Source organism: Doryrhamphus excisus, linkage group LG13 (genome assembly GCF_037039965.1).
Source record: "Doryrhamphus excisus strain RoL-2023G ecotype Guam linkage group LG13, RoL_Dexc_Guam_v1.1, whole genome shotgun sequence".
NCBI lineage: Eukaryota > Metazoa > Chordata > Actinopteri > Syngnathiformes > Syngnathidae > Doryrhamphus > Doryrhamphus excisus.
Window position 1 is genome coordinate 12,266,637 of NC_136369.1, and position 21,096 is coordinate 12,287,732.

The window sequence follows — 21,096 nt, forward strand, 5'->3', positions numbered from 1 at the left end:
GCCAGACATTATGGCCCCACTTAGAACATTCCTGCCCACCACTAATAGGCCAAGCTGCCTGTGGTCTCCATGTTCTGCATCACTGCATGGACCGTATTCACAAAGATATTCCAAGATGAGGTTTAATGTCTCCTTGTTGGCCAAGTAGAATGTGGTATTTGTTAAATCAGAATGAAAGTAATATGACAGGGCAAGGATTGCCAGGGTGGAGGGTGATGGCAAGTATGAGCCTCTGGCCAATAATATGGTCTTCTAAGATTAGCACACATTATACTCTTTAAATCCACTGTGAAGCTCTGGACTTACCACAGAATCAGACGATATGGCCTTAGCCCCCTCTGGGTTTAGTGTGATTGAGCACAAGAAGCATGGAGCGATGGGACTGTCTATCATTTACAATCTTGAGTGTTTGCTGAAGGCGTTTGTGTGTCACTGCATTGGAAAGTGCATCCTCAAGGAATCTGATATGCCAACCTAACGCTTGGTCAAGTGTTAGAGGTTGTATCTTTTGTCGGTGACCCCCATAGGCAGGCAAGTAGTGGGGTAGTAGGTGTGGTAGATGTGGTGGGGATTTTTTTGCATGCAAATGACTGTTATATAGCATGTGACAACCGCCATCTATTATAAAATAAATGACACAGAGGGTAAATTGTAAACAAGAAACAATTCTTGTAAAAAAACCCCAAAAACTCATCCCATTAGAAGTGAACTATTATCCCATTCTTAGTTCTGTACATTCTACTATTATGCTGCATTTTTTTCAACACAGTTTCCACTTCATTCATCAGAAGTGGGGAATGTTTCTCCCACACTACCTCACAGTAAAAGAATGTCATGCTGGTGTGTCCACTGTTCAGACCTCTGGACAATAGGTGATAACGTGGCAGGATGATCCAGGACGCGTGTGCACGGTGCAGTGGCTGTGTGCACAAAAAGCAACTCAGCCTCCCTTAGATCCAGCTCCGCCCCAGGGGATGATTTGATGTCACATGCACACACTCTGTAACAAAGATTGTGCTTTGTCGGCAGTTTGTGTTGTGTCCAGATCTGATCCTGGACTAGAAAGCCCATAGTAGACATCGAGAACTCTTAGTGGACAACAGGTGGCCTTGCAACATGTTGGTTTAAACGTGCAAGTACTTTTTTATTGTTTTAAACAACAATGACTCAGCTTGCCTTGAGTCACCACTAGTAAAAAAAAGAAAATAAAAACAACTGACATAATGAATAAAGTTTAAAGATAAGCGCATGAGCACCTCAAGTGCCCACAGTTTTTTAGGACCTTGTTATAGAACTGGAAAGATTTTCTCCCACAAAAAATCTAATTGCTCCAAGATGTTTGGATTGAAGACACAGGCACCATTCAACACTTGTGTAAGACATTGTGACATGAGCGCCCGTAACACCGGCAGCCCACCTGTGTACAAATGAGTGTGGTTTTGAAGAAGCCAGTGGTTAATGCTGGAGGTTCAGTATTGATTATAATACGAATATAGACACCAGGGGACACTGTCTCACAAGCTGCTGGGGTCATCATGAGAGCTATTATCATTATATAACATTAGATATTCAAGATTTCTCTAAAGAAAAAATTGTCATGTAGCATTTAATATACATTGGCGTTAAAAAGTGTGTGCATGTTTGTTTCAGATCATCAAACACATTTAAATGTTAGTTAATGACAACACAACTGAACCGAAAAATGCAGTTTTTAAATGAAAAGTGATTGCCTCCTGATGGTTTGACCCCCAACTGTAATTAGAACTTTTGCAATAACTTGCAATGAGTCTCTTAAAGCCGTGGAGGGATTTTGGCTCACTCATCTTTGCAGAACTGTTGTAATTCGGCCACATTAGAGTTTTTTTTTACGATCATACCACAGCATCTCAATAGTCTTCATTTTGTTTTTCTTCAGCCATTCAGAGGTGGACTTGGATCATTGTCATGCTGCATGGTTCATGGTTCCATTTATGAGGTCTTCGAGGTCCTGAAGCAGTAAAACAGTCCCAGACCATCACACTACAACCACTGTATTTTACTGTTGGTACGATGATCTTTTTCTGAAATGTGCCGTTACTTTTAGGTCAGATGTAATGGGACACACCTTCCAAAATGTTCAACTTTTGTCAAGTCAGACCACAGAGTATTTTCCCAAACATCAAGATGTTTTCTGGCAAAGGCTTAAAGTTCTTTTTGTTCAGCAGTGGTTTTTGTTTTGGAACAGTGACTTTCCCATGGCAGATTCATGAACACTGACATTAACTGAGGCCTGCAGTTCTTTTGATATTGTTGTGGGGTCTTTTGTGACCTCTTGGGTGAGTCATTGCTTGGGGTAACTTTGGTGCGCCGTCCACTCCTGGGAAGGTTCATCACTGGTCCATGTTTTTGCCATTTGTGGATAATGGTTCTCACTGTGGTTTGCTGAAGTCCCAAAGCTTTAGAAATTTCTTGATAAACCTTTCCAGACTTATAAATCTCAATTAATATTAAGTTATGATTTATCAGGGGGAAATCACTTTTTCACACAGGGCCATGTGGGTTTGTATTTTTGTCTCCATTAATTATACAATGTTTTATTTAAAAACTGTATTTTGTGTTTACTAAAGTTATGCCAGTTTTCACTTCCTTAGTCCACATTGTTTCTACTGTAACTAAGCCATACAGTTTGTTAAAAAAGGTCTTCCTCACTGAGCATCAAACACAGCTCTCCATCCAGTTTGACTTAAACAGCTCAGCTTTTAAGCTAATCTGATTCTGGAAGAGCTCCTAGAGATACTTTTTAACAGCATAAATGAATCGGATTTCACGACTTTGTACCATCTGTGTGCAGAACAGAGCAGAGCATTGCCTGTTAAACAACTCCAAAAATTTGGTTACACAATGGAATGTCTCCGGTTGCAAAAGACGCGCTCCCTCTTTTGGAAGTGGGGTGAAATGAGCTGCTATCGGCATCACTCATCCAGTAACAGTGTGGAATTGTTTGGCAGAGCTAAGCTAAGGATTGTAAAAACCTGTATGACTCCCTCCCAGCCCATTGCTGTGGATGTTCCATGTTGGCAAGATTGGTGCAGGGTTATTAGATAAGAAGACACACACTCTGGACCCTCTTAACATCGCTCTGAGCAGGAGAAAATGAAATTATTTTACTGCCTCGCCTACACTCATTAGTGGAAATAGAACAAGACAAAGGAAATGAGTACACAGAGAAGTTTATCAGCAGACCCCTGACCTCCGATTTGAGATTAAGCTTCAAAGAGGTTTCCTTTTTAGGAATCTTTCGAGTGATTCACACTGTCACTTTATCATCTAAGTCTTTGTAGTCACTAAGTATCATCATCATATGTTCTGTGATCTTTTCCGTCACGAAATGCTGCTCTAAATTGAAGTGCATGTCATGTTTTCCACACGTCTAACAGAAAAACACAGATTATGAAAGTGTGTAACCTACTTACCGGTAACGGAAGCCAGTGTTGCTTGCACGCTTTGATCTCTTCCTTAATAGAAAACAACTTTTTATATTCTTCATTCTGTATACAAGCGCTGAAATGAAATTAAACCCGATTCGCAATCAGTATTTTCAGCTGTAATATTCCAGACTTCTTTTTTAATTAATTGGAACGGCAGCTGTAGGCCTCCTGCTAATACAAAGCCTGAACAAACAGGCTTCCTTCTGACCTAGCTAGCCCTGGGACTAATTATCATCTTATGGAAATGTGGCTATTTCTGCAACTTCCATATCCCTAATTATTTCTGTTATTCCAATATCAGGCTGGCTTTGATGTCCCAAATCCTGTATTTAAATAGTATAAGATTCCTATTCTTTGTGCCCTCTGAGGATTGTTCATGTAAAATACATGGACTAAGAGTTGGTATTACTACATCCTCCAGGGGCTGGACAGACCAGTTCCTCCTTGTGTTCCACTCATTTTTTACCCCCCCCTCCTTTTTTTGGCTGCATCTTCTGGGACAAATCAGCCAGAAGGTATGAATGTGGATGGGAAATATTCACCTGAACATTTTTATGAATTACTCTATTCTTAGAGTGACTGCTATTAAGCTTGACCAATTGTTTGAATTATTAGGCCACATTCTATCAAAGGCATCCATTGTTGGTGCTTAAAGAGATCACTTTCATCAATCCCAAGGGTTACAGTCTGGAACCATCTTGGTTGCGAGGAAAATAATGTTGACCCGTCTTGAGAGAATATCATCTCCCTCGTACAAGCCACACGGTGATTTGATTCAGCTGCACTGCAGGTTAGACAGAGTCCTGGAAATGAACTACACATGTAGAATTATGACTGTGGCTGCTTCTCAGCATTTTCCCTGCACCGGCGCATGAACTTCATCCTAAAAGATGACTCTGTGTAAAACCATCATCATGTATTTTCATATAGATGAGCTATGGCTACTTGCGCTCCCAGCCATGCCTTTATTAATGGGGAGCTGTCAGGATGGGGGCTGCTCTGCATATTCGCATATTAAACAGGCATGAGGAGGGGGGGGGGGGCGGTTTATTACCGTTTGATATAAATCAGCTTAAAGCATCTCTCCACCTCCTGCTCCACCTCCTTTTCTTCAGTGGACTGTCTCCTCCTCTGTCTTTCTCTTCATCATATTCTTGTTTTTGCCTTCTTCTATTGTTTTTATACAATAACTCTGTTTTTGTAAGTAGTTCCTCTGCACTATTTACCTACCCCAACAAATTGTGTACCATTTTCGTGTGTTCTTCTCATTTGCTACTTTTTCCGTATTTCCAGTTGGTACACTGGTGTGCAGAAAGCAACTAATTCATTTAATCCAATGGAGCGATTAATGTCTATACAGTTTTAATTGAAGTCGACTTAATTACCCATATTGTGGCCATGCAAGCTTTCAAAATACCCATTCTTCAAAAACGTCCAACAACAGCGTCTCCAGCGCAACTGAAGTACACAGATCTTGCATGGCTGCTATGGTAAATGGAGCGTTGAGCTGGCACCTGTCCCTGGGCAGGGCCTGGGCCTCGGCGTGCTTGCTCAGGCATGGCTGTGACACTAAACACTTTATATCCTGGCACTCCTCCAGACGACCAAATTATAATCGCCACTTAAAAGACAGAGAAAACAAGAGGCGCAGTGCTGAATATCCCTCCTGAGAGAGGAGTGCAGGGCACGGCATGATGTGACTCTAATCATATCTTTAGCCTGATAATGATCCTGACATGTTTTGTTATGGCCTGCTATACTGATGCCTCCTCCTCCTTTTCACGTTTTGCTTTAGGCAATATTATTATACCATGTTAACATCATGGCAATTGTTTTGTTTCTATCTTGCACTTTTGGTTTGTGCTTTCTCCTGTCAAATTCTCTGTACGGACACAAATATATGGATTGTTGTATGTTTGCTATTCATATAGGAACTCATTATTGTTGGGTAACCCCCCTTTATAACTGTGGGGATTTTTCTCTTTTCACTCAGAAGAACATTTTGCAGGGTAAAAGGTCACAAGACAATTTCTGTTCTCATTCATCATTCAAGATGTTAGAGGGGTATGTTACGATCTTTCACACAAGACCTGGGTCTATCAGAGTAAAAGTTAAAAGATTTAGTACTCAAAAGGTTAGGAATCACTGGTGAAGACCATACCTGCCGTGCTGGATAAGCACAAAAATGCTTACCAAACACTCTCCAAAAACACACAACAATAGTCTATAAATCATGACTGTGTCCTATCCACCCTCTTTTCCTTTTGCCCCTCCCTCTAGGGGATTTTCTTCTGGACTCCAGAAGCAAGTACAGCTCTCACTTTTTGGGAGAACTTCCCATAGGCATTATGAATTATCCAACTTCCTGTTGAGTCCAAAAGCCGTGCCTCCTCTGACCTTGTTTAGGTAGGCAGATAAGAAAGAGGAGCGCTGGTAAGACAACAATGCTTTTAACATCACCCTTTGTTGTGGTCATTCGCCGTTATTTCTGTGTAGCAAGCTTTCATGTATACCTGTGCCATTGTGGACTTCAATTCCTGCTTGTGGTTATTGCCCCACAGGTTCACTCCTCATTGACAGAGAGCCTGGGCCTATGTGTTTGGCCACAGCGTTTAGCTTATGCATGTTTAATGTTGTTGAACATGAACATACAGTCAGCCCATCATAAACATGGCAGCTGGGACACATAAAAGGTCATAAACTTGTCAGTGAAATTAGAGTGGCATGTACACCAGTGCCATACAACACCTGCTTGGAGACCAGGACAGGGTTGAATATTTTCCATGGCTATCCCCTCCATCCTGCAGTGCCTTGCACAATAATAGGAAGATGGACAGCATGGACGTTTCCAGCCACTTACAACGTTTGATAATGATATGGTCTTATTGACCATAGAGTGGACTCTTGGTTTCCATCATAGATCCGTTCTTGAAGGTCCGACTCAAACCGAAACATGCTCTAACCAAATAAATTCCCCCCATACAAAATAATGTAAATCTAAATAAGTCATTTTTAGCATAAATTTTTGACCGAAAAAAAAATCCTGACCAGGGTGTACAATAAACAAGGTTTCATTGAACATTTTGAAAATTGATGATCATATCTCTCAGATGCATGATATGAGTGAGTTCCAACATTTAGTATGTATGATTCGAATTCCTATTAGTTAAATCAGTAGCAAAGAAGATAAATTGTAAAAGGCAGGGCCTTTTTATCTTTCAACATGTGTGGGAGGACTTCAGAAAGTGCCCTCGAGTGTGATCTTCACTTTTTAGGTTAACTGCGTGTGCTACCAGCTGCCACAGGGTAAAAATAACACTCTTCTTCTGCACCATTATTCATTCAACTCCATTAATCATGACAGCATTATCTGGCATGTGAAAATTCACTTCGCTGATAAGGGATGCATGACCCCAATATGAGATTTCCGGCTATTGTGGAGCTAGACTAATTGATCGAGGTCCGTTTCTGAGACTTGCTGCGGGTGTCTCTCCCTTACTGACACTCTCACTGTCTTACATTCTGCTTCAAGTGTCTTTATTTTTCATTAAAAAAATATTGTGGATAGCTGAAGTTGCTATACCGCATGACTTCCTATAACTATGATATTTTTAAACTCATTTTTTTCTTGATTGCTTCAGTGAAGCAAAATAAGCTATTTATTTACAATGATCTGGACTGGCTTGCATTAATTAGTCATGGTGGTTTATTCATCTTTATCAAGGAGTGTGTTCTGTGACATGAGAAGTTTTTCCTCTTTCCGAATGACTTTTTCCGAAAACAATGGTATACATGAAAAGGAATATTCCAATCTCTTGTATACATGCCCGCTATAGTCAAACAGAATAGTCAATGGGGCATTCTTTCACTTGTTGGAATAACTCGGTATTGCGAGTTTTTCGTCCGTCCAGTCTTGAAATTTAGTTTGGATCAAAAAGCAGTCCAGTGCCGAATGCTCGCCTCCATCTTAAAAAATGAAAAATGTCTCGACCTTCGTGTTACATCATATCTGAGCATGCGCTGGAAGAACGCACCCAGGATCAATTTAAACAGGAAAACATCAAATTCAATCTTGCTAATATTTTATAATTAAACTCAGGACATGTTTCGTATAGATATATATTTTCTTTTCAAAGAAAACTGGACTTGTGAATAAAGTACAGAAGTGTTTAGATTCTGTTCCACATGTGGTGGTAGTGCACACTGAAAGCTGCTTGCCAACTGCCAATAAACAACAGAAGAAGAAAAACACAAAAAGCACGAAGAATGCGCCCTGACAACTTTCCGTTGTCCTCAATCGGATTGAGAAAAAGAATATCCCACCTCTGTGAATCTGATTATATGTTCTTTCGGATTGAGGCGCATACAAAGGTTCAATTCTTTCCGTTTGAGCAAATAAACCGAATGCAATTGGAATATTTGGGTCAATGTATACCTGGCTAGTGATGAAGTTGTCAAACTGACAGGAAAATTGTGGGCTCTATTTGTCTTTCAACTAGCTTACATCTAAGGAAAATTGCTGTTCATCTCATAGTGCTTTTGTAATGTTACACCACCACCAAAGGCAGCTTTATTTTTTCCTTACATGACTTCACTCACAGGAGGCAACTGTTTTAAAGGGAAACTGCATTTATTTGTTCATTTTCATTCGGGCGAGAGGCGGGGTACACCCTGGACTGGTCGCCAGCCAATCACAAAGCACATATAGACAAACCATTCACACTCACATTCATACCGATGGACAATTTGGACTTTTTGGGAATTTTGCCCATCATTCACAATCATTATGTGAAACATGAACGCATTTTCCCCCCTTTCTGTGCATTTAAAACCAGAAAACAAGTTAATATGAGCTAGTTAACAATGCAGGTCATTAGGACACACATATGTCGATTACCAAGCCGTCTAAAAAAACCCTCTAACAACATGTTATTGCTGCATATACATGCTGTGATCATGCAAGAACAAGTACATTGAGATAACATGTGTTGATGTTTCACATAAGCATTGTGAATGATGGGCAAAATTCCCCAAAAAGTGCAGTTCCCCTTTAAGGTATAGTCATTCCTTTCATGTGTGTGAGTGTGTGCAACCTGATTATACAGACGATTTCTGCAGTGACCAGCTTGTGGTCTCTCCCCGGCCTTAGCTACAGAGCAGCCAATTTTATGTGGTTTGTGGTCAACAAACAGCCTTTGACCTCAGAGAATGGCTGGTGTATCCATTGTGTGAATTCTGGGGGCAAGGGTGGGAACGTCAGGCAACCAGCTCTGATTGAGTTACTTTAGGCCACAGCTATGTCACCTACTCTTTGCTTGTTTTGTTGAATTATTTAACAGGTGTTGAAGGAAAACAGATCACTAGACTGAATATTTCCAAAAAAAGATTAAGAGATTCGCCCGTCTGAGAGGAATTTGTCGTGATACAGACTTTCAAAACACTGCTCAGGCCTTTGGAAAGTACAGTAATCCCTTGTTCATCGCGGTTAATTGGTTCCAAACCTGACCAAGATAAATTAATTTCCACAAAGTATACATTGATTAGTGTCGTAGTTAGAGCATAGAAAACCTCTTTACGATCTCCCAAATGTGTTTTTTAAACATTATTAGAGTGCTGTAGACATGAACTAACACCCCTATAATCACTTTCACACTCGTATTACCCAATATAGCAGAGTAGATAAACCTCATCTTTGGAGGAGTCTTCTGAATGTCTTGTATGTAATTTAATTAATTTAGCTTTTTTATGCTTGAAAATGCTTAATTTAGGCAAAAAAAATTCAGTATGCACATTTTTGACTAATAATAGCCTGTATTCAACAAAACACACAATTATTATTAATTAATATGTTTTGATAAACGGTGATTGACTGAAGCAACAAAATTCAAACTACAATGTGGCGAGGGACGACTAGATATGAATGTATATAGAATATGAAAGCAAATGTGTGTTTTATTGATGTATTGTCTTAGGCTTAACTAGTTTCCCCAAGAGAGCACATGCAACACATCAAACAATGATCATTATTCTCAATCTTCATTAGCCACTCTAAATCTTCTTTAGAAGCCGTACAGCATTCCCGGCACGCAATGAGTGATCTCTGACACCGAATTCTGTTGGCATAATCTGTGCATTAACAAAACTTTATAGAAGACATTTTCAGTAAGACACTGCTACTCCCATGTGGTGTTGAGTGACCTATGATGAGAGGCACTTTTCCAAGAAGGCCTCTGAGTACTCCAAGACGACTTTTCAACACATGTTCAATTTCTTGCAGCTTAAATGACAGTGGAATAGTCGGCTGTTACTTTCCTTAAAAGAGCCAGATGGTGAGAGTGTGACTGAAGACTCAAGTTTCACAGACACTTATTGAGGGATTGCATGCAGAGCTGCACGAAGATGTGCGTGCATGTCTGCATTTACATTGGAATAAAAAAGTTTGGGCACACATGATAATCAAGATTTTCCTCTATAAATCACTGGTTGTTGGGCTCAGTCATTTCAGTTAAATAAATCATATAGCAGACAAACACAGTGATAGATGGGACGTGAAATGAAGTTTATAGGATTTACAGAAAGTGTGCAATAAGTATTTAAACAAAAGTAGACAGGTGCCTAAATTTGGGCACTGGTGATCTTGTTCAAGTTGAAGGTCGTATGGATTCCAGTCAGTATCAGCAGATTCTTGCCAACAGTGCTCAAGAATCAGTGACAAAGTTGAAGTTGCGCCGAGGCTGGATACTTCCAACAAGACAATGACCGTAGACACCGCTCTAATTCTACTAAGGCATTCATGCAGAGGAACAAGTACAATGTTCTGGAATGGCCATCTCAGTCCCCAGACCTAAATATTGTTGAAAACCTGTGGTGTGATTTAAAGAGGGCTGTCCATGTTTGGAAAACATCAAACCTGACTCAACTAGAGATGTTTTGGAAAGAGGAATGGTCAAAAATACCTTGAACCAGAATCTGGATCCTCATTGGAAGTTATATGAAGCGTTTATTTTGGCAAAGGGAGGATCTGCTAAATATTAATGTCATTTTTCTGTTGGGGTGCCCAGATTTAGGCACCTGCCTACTTTTGTTAAAATAATTATTGCACATTTTCTGTAAATCCTATAAACCTGATTTCACTTCTCATCTATCACTGTGTTTACCTGCTATGTGATATACTTAGAGGTCTTTGATTTCATGTTCATCATTTTCTTTGACTGATCCACATCTTTTGTCCCACAGACTGTTGACACATATGTCCATCCATTCATCTCCAGGCATTCATCCATGCCTCGCAAAGTGAAGTAATGCATGTCTCTATTCTATAAAGGCCTCCAATATGATGTCCATTTGCTTGTAATAGCCATAGATTACTTTATTGTATTTTGTTTATGATCTGCATTGATTGCTGTTCCTTTGGATGATGCACAGTGTAACATCTAATATATTGTCTCAGAATCAAACATCCATTTTCAGGAGCACAAAATGGATACATGGGTAGGATTCATGAAATCCTTTTTGGAGTGTCCAATTTGGACATCTGTATAGAAATGTGCAGACATGCATGAAATTACAACAATGCTTTGCTATAATCCTGAGCATGTCAATCCATCAATTTTCCATGCTGCTTATCCTCATTAGGGTCGTGGGGGTATGCTGGAGCCTATCCCAGCTGACTTTAGGTAAGAGGCGGGGTACACACTGGACTGGTCGCCAGCCAATCACAGGGCACATATAGACAAACAACCATTCACACTCACATTCATACCTATGGACAATTTGGAGTCGCCATGTAACCTTTGGAATTTGAGAGGAAACCCACGCACGGGAGAACATGCAAACGCCACACAGAGATGCCAAAGCGTTGATTCAAACCCAGGTCTTCCCAAACTCCAGTGTGTATGCTGTGTGTCCTGATTTATACAGTATGTGTCTATATGTTGGACCCTTAGCTCCTGATCATTATATTTTCATGAGGAATACAGTGTAAAGCGGACCATTCTTCCACTCGGCTCCCAATTGCCCCTCCAGTCCAATTCACTTTCATGGTGGTGTGCTGCGGTGCTCCCTATAGGTTCTATATCAGTGGTTGCCAAACTTTTTACAGTCACGTACCCCTTCAGACATTTGACCTGGAGCCATGGACCCCCTACTCCTGCACACTTAAATGATTCACATGAATGCACCATTTTCAAGAAAGCTGGCGCAGCACTGACAGCAGTTTGCTAGTTGAGCTTGTTGAGTATGAAGTGTCCATTATCTGACTGGAATCTTTCCATGTTGTCCCAACTCTAAAAGAACCACAACCTCCTTCTTGAGGGGGGATACAAAAATACATACAATAAAGCCTAAAGCTTGGGATCTCCTTGCACTGTGAAGCATTCAGATGCACTCGTAATTTTGCGTGTTCAGCGTCAATTGTTTTTTTCATTTTTATTTTCGCACCGCCTATGGCAATTTATGTACCCTTGGGGGTATGCATACCCCATTTTGGGAACCTATCATCCCATATATCATCCCAACTTTACTCTCGCTAGGTTTCCTGATTGTTTTTTTTTTTCCAGATGTGCTTGACTGTCTCTCCTGCTGAGATTACAAGAAAAAGATTCTTAGAGAAGAGCAGCACTGGGTGTATGGCTCGGAAGCAGGGGGAAGTGGCCATGTTTCTCTTAATCAATACAGGGGCTCTTCAGTATGCTGCAAAGTAGCTGAGTGGTCAAGAAATTGTTGCACTTATAGTTATGAAGTTAAGTGAATGCATGTGCAGTACATATTGACATAGCACATATTACTCCAACATTGTGTACCTCACCTCAACTGAACTCACTGTATTTGAAAGCTGATTGGACCAGCTACAGTCAAGGAGTCAGGGATTTAAAAACGTATTTCTATTTGCGATTAATTCTGAGTTAACTATGGACAAAAGGGGACTTGTGCACATATAAATATATATATATATATATATATATATATATATATATATATATATATATATATTTGGCCACACCACTAATATATATATTTATATATATATATATATATATATATATATATATATACTGTATTCGGATTTGGCTACACCACTAATATATACATACATATATATCTATATGTGTGTATATATATATGTGTGTGTGTGTGTATGTATATATTAGTGGTGTAGCCAAATCCGAATATAATATTTTGGTTTGTATTTCAGTATTTGTGTTTGAATACAAATAATATATATATTGTATGTGTATGTGCACACACACACACAAGTGCATATATATATATATATATATATATATATATATACACACAAGTGCCCTTTTATGTCTCAGTAAGGATTGACAAAATGTGCTGTCTGCATGCAGCCATTTCCACCAGTGTGCTATCTAAAGGCCACTAATAAAGCGGAGTTTAAGAGGCTCTGAAGTATCCTGCTGTAATACCATTAATAATTATTGGCATTTAAGAGGAGGAGTTGGGCTGCTAAGTGTACACTGAGACATACTTTTTACTGTACTGTGCATTCACAGGTTTACAATGAGGGTCTCTCCAGCCCTGTCAGTGTCTCACATTGACAGATTTAGATGAGTTAAACCAAAGGAATTAAATAACCTCAAGGGGTTCTTTTGTGACAGTCAATATGCGCTAGTTATGTTGAAGCGTCCGCTTTTAAAATTGTTATCCCCATCTCCACCGTCGAGGCATGACAACACTGGATGTTAATAAAATTTAAGTCATTACGTTGGATTCAATTAAAAACAAGCTTTGTTCATTTTCCCCTTTCACTGTTTCCCAAGAAATGATAAAGATTTAATCCAATTAGTCTGGCACTGTATCACCACAATGCTGAGGGAAATACACTCTAATTGTACGAGAGACAATTAGCTGAATTACTTCCGTGACAAGTCAGAGAATATTGTCAGATTTAAACAATATTCCCCTTTGCCAAACCCTTCAGATGTCTCCTCTTTAATTCAAATAGGATGGCACATTAGTCAGGCATCTTACAGTATTTCAATCATTCTGGAGTCAATACTTGAAATGGATTCATTCATATTTATAGTTATACGTTAGATTTGCTCTAAACTGTGGGCATCCTTTTTGTATTGTTGCAAGTTGATTTTCATCTTAGCATCATATTCTTAATGATTAGGCTGAACAGCAGTTTTGTTATTTGAATTCACATACAGTGACATTTTAGGAATGAGACAGAATCACTCTCTTAGTGGAAACATTATTAGCCATTAGCTAAAACAACTTACACTTATATGTGACTGAAGTGCCCAATACTTATTGTTTCATTTGTCACGTTTGGTAGAATTTGTACAAGCACAGATTGATAATCTAGATTAGTGAATTTGGACAATGGTGGAGTGCGGAAGACTCAGGATTGGATTAAAGATCAATAGCGAAAAAATAAATGATGGGTTCCCCCAAGCAGTCAGGTTTACCCACCCATTCCCCCTGCTCCGTTTCTCTTCTAAACAAATGCATTTCGAACCAGCTCAGGGAGCACCCCTGCTAACAATGACAAACGACAGCACATGGAGTTTTCTCTCTCTATTAACATAAAGTAATATAAACCGAAGGACACTAGTGTATAGAGAGAGTTAGGGGCTAATGTTCCATATCAGATGTGGACAATGTCAGGACTGAATACAGATTAGGCTGTGTCCTTCTCTCCCGGGGGGAATTAAGGGGTTGACACCAGTCTAGCTGCCAAGTGTATTATTATAACATGCTGGTGCCAGGTCCGTCCTCCCTGGACTATTAACCCCACTGTCCCCAAAGCACCCCCCTACTAGCCCTCCAAACCATAACAACAGAGAGTCTTAAGCCAGCTTCACCTTATGGTACTCTACTCCCACCGTCCCCCTTAGCCTCTCTGCGGCCTACTGTAAAGTTATTGATAAGTCTCCTTAGGCCTCTGCCCAATCATTTTATTATAACGGTCCAAGGAACCTCATTTTATTTACTATCACTCTCACAAAGATGAAACACCACAATGCCAACAGTGTGGGGCAGAGAGCCTGAACTTAACACGGCACAAAAGCAGTAGGTGTGTAGTCTGGCTGATCTGTTTGCCGATGACTATTGGTCAGACTCATTGTGCATGAGTTAACAAGTGGGCGCTCGATTATCAGAGGTTTGGGGGAGTTGCTTTACCAAATGATAACAGATTCAAATCATTACAAAATATTCAATTCAATTGAGGGCTGCACGGTAGTGGTGTGGTTAGCACGCAGGCCTCACAGCTAGAAGACCCGAGTTCAATTCCACCCTCTGCCATCTCTGTGTGGAGTTTGCATGTTCTTCCCGTGCATGCGTGGGTTTTCTTCGGGGACTCCGGTTTTCCTCCCGCATTCCAAAAACATGAGTGTGAATGGTTGTTTGTCTATATGTGCCCGGTGATTGGCTGGCAACCAGTCCAGAGTGTACCCCGCCTCTCGCCTGAAGACAGCTGGGATAGGCTCCAGCACTCCCCGCGACCCTCGTGAGGATAAGCGGTAGAAAATGAATGAATGAATGTTTCAATTGATATTGCAGTAGTAAGTTTTGATGAAAGTAGAGCTGGAGTAGAGAGACAACGTTGGACCACATTGGATAGATGATACATAATTGACTGTTCTAAACTGTAACTTTATTGGCATTCTGTTGGCTTTGGTTGTGTTGCTCTTCATATAAGAACCCTTGACTTAATTGAGACACGTGGTGGTCTCTTCACACAGGAGCTTGTAGGCTGTTACCACTTCGAGGTTTGGTGCCTTAATTGCCACCACAAATGGAAACATGCAGTATTATGCGAGGTGAGTTGCTGGTGCTGGAAAATTCCATGCAATAATGCCTGCGAGTGTCATGCCATGTGAGTGATAATGTGTGGGCAAAGGCTTATATTCTCTTTTATATGGTCATGCCCACACCGACACACACATGGAGCCCCCCGTTTGAGCTCTGTAATGAAAGGAACACTTCGTCATGAAGGCTGAGGTTTGAGGTGTTGTTAAAGTCTTTGAGGTTTTCTCCCTGTGGGCCTCTGTCTGCTGTCCTGAATAAGAGGGGCTTTGTTCGAGAGGCGACAGAGGCTTTGGTGAGCCGTGTTGGGCAGCTCTTTCTCTGCTGGATTCGAGAGAAATGTCAATCCAGCCTTTAACTTGCCCAGTTCACCTCCCGAAGTACACTGTCAGAAACAGTGTGGTTGCACACATACACACACACACAAAGACATGCAGTTCTCCTTTGAGATGTTATCTTGTTAACTTTGCTGTAATTAACAGCAGTGATGTCACAGGTCAAGTGGGGGGAATCCCACAAAACTAAAGTATGTTCTTTGTTTAATTCTTGTTAAGTCCTTATCTGTGCAGTCTATAGAATTGTATGTGTCGTGGAACACTGATCACAGAATCTACAATGATTCATCTTTTAATTTATGTCTATAAAAATGCAGCTGGCGACAAATGCTCCTGAGGTTGTACAATATGAAATTTGACAATTTGCCCCTCACAAAATTGTCACCATACATGATGCAGCGTACGCCATAAGAGATAAGGTCAGCCAACATGGGGATGAACTCTGAATGTATAATTTCTATTTTGTATGTTTTTTTTGCAACATTTATTCCAAAAGAAGGACCAGGAGAGAGGACCAAGGAGAGAGAAATATTCACCATAATGTAGATATGTAAGGGGACATTTAAAGCTTTATACTTGCTGTGAAAGATAAGGTACAGCATACATCATCAGTCAAAATATTTCACTTAAAGATTGTTGAGTGGTGGATCATGTTCCATCGTAAACGTTCCACTGTGGAAAGACCAAAAAAAAAACCCTAAACCATTACAAACCATCCTTGAAACTGCTAAGCAATATACTGTAACCTGCAGGGTTTGCATTTCTACCATTCTTAGCTAGCAATAAACATGGGACTGCTTATTTCGACTTATTTCTCAGAAAATCCATCTGTATTCCCTTTCGACCAATCAAATGTGCCGGTGAGCAGCAAACAGGAAGACATCAGCATTCCTTTGCTCTCCTGGCAGGAAGTCTCTGTAACGGCCTGCTGGGAAATGTTTTCCTTCTTTCCATCTTTTTTTTTTGCATGTCTTCACTCAGGCAAACTGCGATAATAAAATGTCATTAATACAGCTGCCGTTGTGCCAAACAAAACTGTCTTTGTCGAATGAGTCCCCTGTGGAAGAGAGCTCTTCCAGGACATGTCATTCTTCACGTCCCCCCCACCCCTCTCGTCTCAGGCCCCCTCCCCCCTGACCTTCTCAGTAGTGCTACCCTGCACATCAGGACACTTTCAGCCATATGTCTCATTCTTTATTTTCACTTGGCAGCCATCTGAGCTTTGGGATGATGGGGATTTACCTGGCTGGGTTGAACACTCATGCTCCTAAAGAGACAATAAACGAGCCTGTTTCCATGAGTTAGTAGGTGGTGAAAGGCATTACATATAAACAATTATGAAGTTTATGCTGTAAAACAGTTATTAAAAATCTGCTTTGTGATGTGGCTTATTTTGTGAGTGGTTAAAGTCAATTGCGACGTTAAAATGACACTTACCTTAACCCGAAAGAGTAAAATGAAAGTGTTGCTCAGCATTTCTGAACATCGAATGATGCTGGCTGAAAGACAATGCTTTATGAGAAGCAGTGGGGATTGCGAAGCATTGAATTTGATGGTCAGCTATAAATGTTGATTGGGTGCCCGTGGAGGTGTTTAAGTCTATGTGCGTGTAAATGCTTAGTGGGCAATAGAGGGGCTTGGGGCAGTGCCATGCCCCCTGCAGTAGTTTATCTTAGGCTTGTACGTGCCCCCCAATGGCAGGGTCAATTCTCAGGGTGCCCTGCCCCAGCACAGCTCCATTAGTGGGTGTGCTAACCTTGCAACAATGCTGTGACACTCTCGTTTTTCATCTGGCCTTGCCTTCAGCCTTTTTACCCCACTCAGCCTAACCTCTAGGCCACCCAGGTGAGACAGAGGTGAGATGGACTTGCTGGTTGGACAATCCACTGCCGTGCCAGTCAAAAGAGCATCATCAAAAGAAGCCAGGATTAGAGGTAAGTGAGTTTTTTCAAGAGGAACAGTAAAAGTAATGTGTCCGCCCCATTTAGTGCGTTTTCAGTTAAGATTGAAAAATTACGCTTCAAGCCCTGTAAATCTATTTTGCGCGCGTCTTCTCATATTATTAAATAGCGGCACAACAACAAGCACACTTCTAAGTGTGACCAACCACAGTGGGTGGAATAAATTAAAACAGACCATTTTCATGGAAAGCATGAAATCCAAAGAAATACAGCTGGAATTGGTGCAGCTTCCGGAAGATCTAGAAAGCTTTTTGTGCTGGTTAGTGTATGTCGCTGCTCTATAGGAGTCCACAACTCAATACAAATGTCTGGAAAAGGATTAGCCGGTGACCAGTCCATGGTGTACACTACATCTCACCCAAAGTCAGCTGGGATAAGCTGCAGCATACCCCCTGTGATCCTAAATAGCAGAAGCGGAATGAGTGAAAATAAATGCAATCCACCTGTTCTGAGAAAAGCCGTATATGATCTAAGAAAGAAAAGAAACCTAAAACTGAATCTTAATCCAATGTTCCTAGATGTTGAGATTGAGTCTTCCAGTGCTCTTTGAATCATTGAGTACACCGTCAGTAGTGAGCGCAGTGACTCGCTCTGTAAATGAAGCACAGATGACACGTCCTGCAAAATCGATTTAAGACAAGATCTCTAATCATCATCAATCACATCATCACAGCAGAGATGACTGTGGCAGCATTGCAAAGCTCGTTTTTTTCCGTTCATGCAGATCACCCTTCATGAATACATTTATCCAGAATGACCTTAATGGCACGGTTTCATGTGGGTATAAAAAGCTGTGAGTATTTAAACTCTGAGGTTAAACAAGGCCCAAGGCATCAAGACAGAGACACAATTGAAGCAGATAATGAGATGTGAAATCCAGCGAGCACCTTATCAGTTTTCCGTGCTTTGGTATGCCTTCCTGAAGATCTGCTTCCTTTTACGGGATAGTAATCCAGCATCCTCTTACTCAGCTGTGAAAACTATGATATCCTGTGACACTGTGTACTTCAGTGGCTCTTTTAAAAATGATCATTTGTCAAGGCTGGACTAATTTGTATCAATCAACTCAACAAGCAGCAGGTCCAAAGATCGGACTTTGAGCGCTAGGTTTTTACAGCCACACATGGAAGTTGAGAGTTCCATCAGCATACTACTAGATATTTATCCAAGCAGCTATGCAGTCATCCAGTGTACATTTTCTCATTGTCTCCCTGCATGCTTTTTGTGTACCAGTGAAAAAGCTTCGGGTATTTTCTTCTTGTCAGGTGCTTTACAGCTATGCTCAGTGCTTCTTCGTACATAATCAATCTCTGCAAAGCTTTTGAAGGCAGCAAGAATATAGAAAAGCTTGGCCTGCCCGCCTCCCTAACACGTGTGGATGATTAAATGGGTGTAATGTATATTCCTGCCTGTTTTGGCGTCACTGTATTTTGTGTTGCATGTCTATTCATCCCCGACACCACTGTGATCCATCATATACACTGCTGATGGATATCCGTGCCCTTCCAAAGCTGCCCTGGACACATACTTATTGTATCCTTTTACTGAGGTGGAGGGATGAACTCAGGCGGCCCTGCGACAACAGAGGCTGATACTCAATAGCTGAATGAGCAAGGACATGGGTGAGTATAGGAATCCAAATTACACCGCACGATACCCACCACACTGTGAAGCTAACTTCCAGAAGACACAGGGATGAAAAGACATGAATAACATGACAAATCAAAGTGCTCTGAAATGGCACATTCCCAGAGGAATTACATGGTTGTTACTGTTCTTTACTTGAGCAGGAAAAATGAATTAGTTTCTTTTTTTTACACCACTCAGGATTGTCTGTGATAAAACATTCAATCAGAGGTAGCCCTGGGTGATACTATTTTAGTGCTGGGTGCAGTGTCCTCCTACATTCTTCTTTCCAGGGAATTTAGTGTGATTTATGGTGAAGCCTGGGCAGCTGGATGAGGCTTTTCCTGCTGATATGATACATCCATGTATGGTTATAATGAAATTTTCTGGCGCACAATTCAAAAATTGTCATTGACATGATAAAGGAACTAATTAGAGTCAGACACATATGGAGTTTTGTGATTTGTAAGAATGCACCTCCATCCATTAGTCTCTATCATGTAGTAATATATTAAGCACTTTGCAGGGGAAATACAAAAATGTTTAGTAGCTCTGTGCTAAAGATAAATGAAAAACTTGAAATACGTTTGACCCATGCTGAGAGGAAGCATTTGCAGAAGAGGGATGAATCACGGCTAAGCCCCTTATCCGATGGACCTGCCACCCTCGCGCTGTCATCAATAAAATAATCTGATCGAGATGAAACACTCTGATCCCTGTACTGTTTTCACATGTAGACCATTTAAATTCTTTAGGAGCTGGATTAAGTATGCACAGGCTCTATGTTGGCTTCCCAACATGTAATTGAAAAGCAATGGCAAAATCTAATATTTGTATGCCATCTCCATCTGGTTTGCACTGTTTGAATATACTGTAAAAGAGGTTCTTCATCAGCTGCAAATCTAGATGTAAGCCCCACCCCCAATAAGGGGGCTTAGCGAGCAATGAAAGAGAGCCACACAATGAATTAGCTCCTGATTATATACTATCATGGTAGCCTAATCTTTTGTAAGCTGCCTTTTTGCTTCACCCGTTTAAGAAGCTTCTCTTTACTCGTACTGATGAGATGACCTGAGTTGCTGCTCTCCTGCCTCAGGGTGTCGGCTGAACTGATAAGGACAATACAATGTAAAGAATGAGAGGGGAGTTCAAAGTAGAAAATCCTTCTTTCCCAGTGACTTTGTATTTTTTATCAGCTGCCCTTGACAGGCCAACCACTCACACTGGATATACTGGATAATGCTCCATCTGGGGCCTTTGCACAAGGACTCCAATGAGGGTGAGTGGGTAAGGAAAGACAGGTGTGCCTGGTGAGGTTCTCAGGTGACCTCGGCGTGCCCTGGAGAGTGTGAAGCCCATGTGGGCACAGGTGTGGTTGGCACCGAGCTGCTGTGTAACAGCGTGTCCCATGCAGTCTCACCAGCCGGTGTGCCCTGGCATGGAGCCGCGTCCTTCCCCTCTCCTGGCCACATAAAGTGTGATGACTTAATTCTTGCCGTCTGTGTGTAATTAAATATGATCTCATAATGTTATTGATCCGGGTGGGGGATAAAAATTACACTTCCACGGTCATGCAAAGTGTACCACATATTGATATGTGGTGTGTGTGAGTGTTGGAGTGAAAAGTGTGAAACCACAATTTATAGAAGCAGTTTAGTTTTAATTCAAAGTGGCTGCACACACGCGCTGTAGTGTGCGCACACCACCACTTTCCAGCACTTAGTTACATGGGTCATTGAATACTATTGAACAAGAACTTTAAATTGATCCCCTTTCTTTGCATGTCTAGCTACAGTTCAAGGTCACAAGCCCATCTTAATTACGGTTAAGGTCAAAGGCAGGCTACATCCTGGACTGGTAGTCGGTCAGTCTTTGAACAGTTGTTATGAGTGGGAACAGGCACTGAGAGGGAATTGATCCTGTACTTGC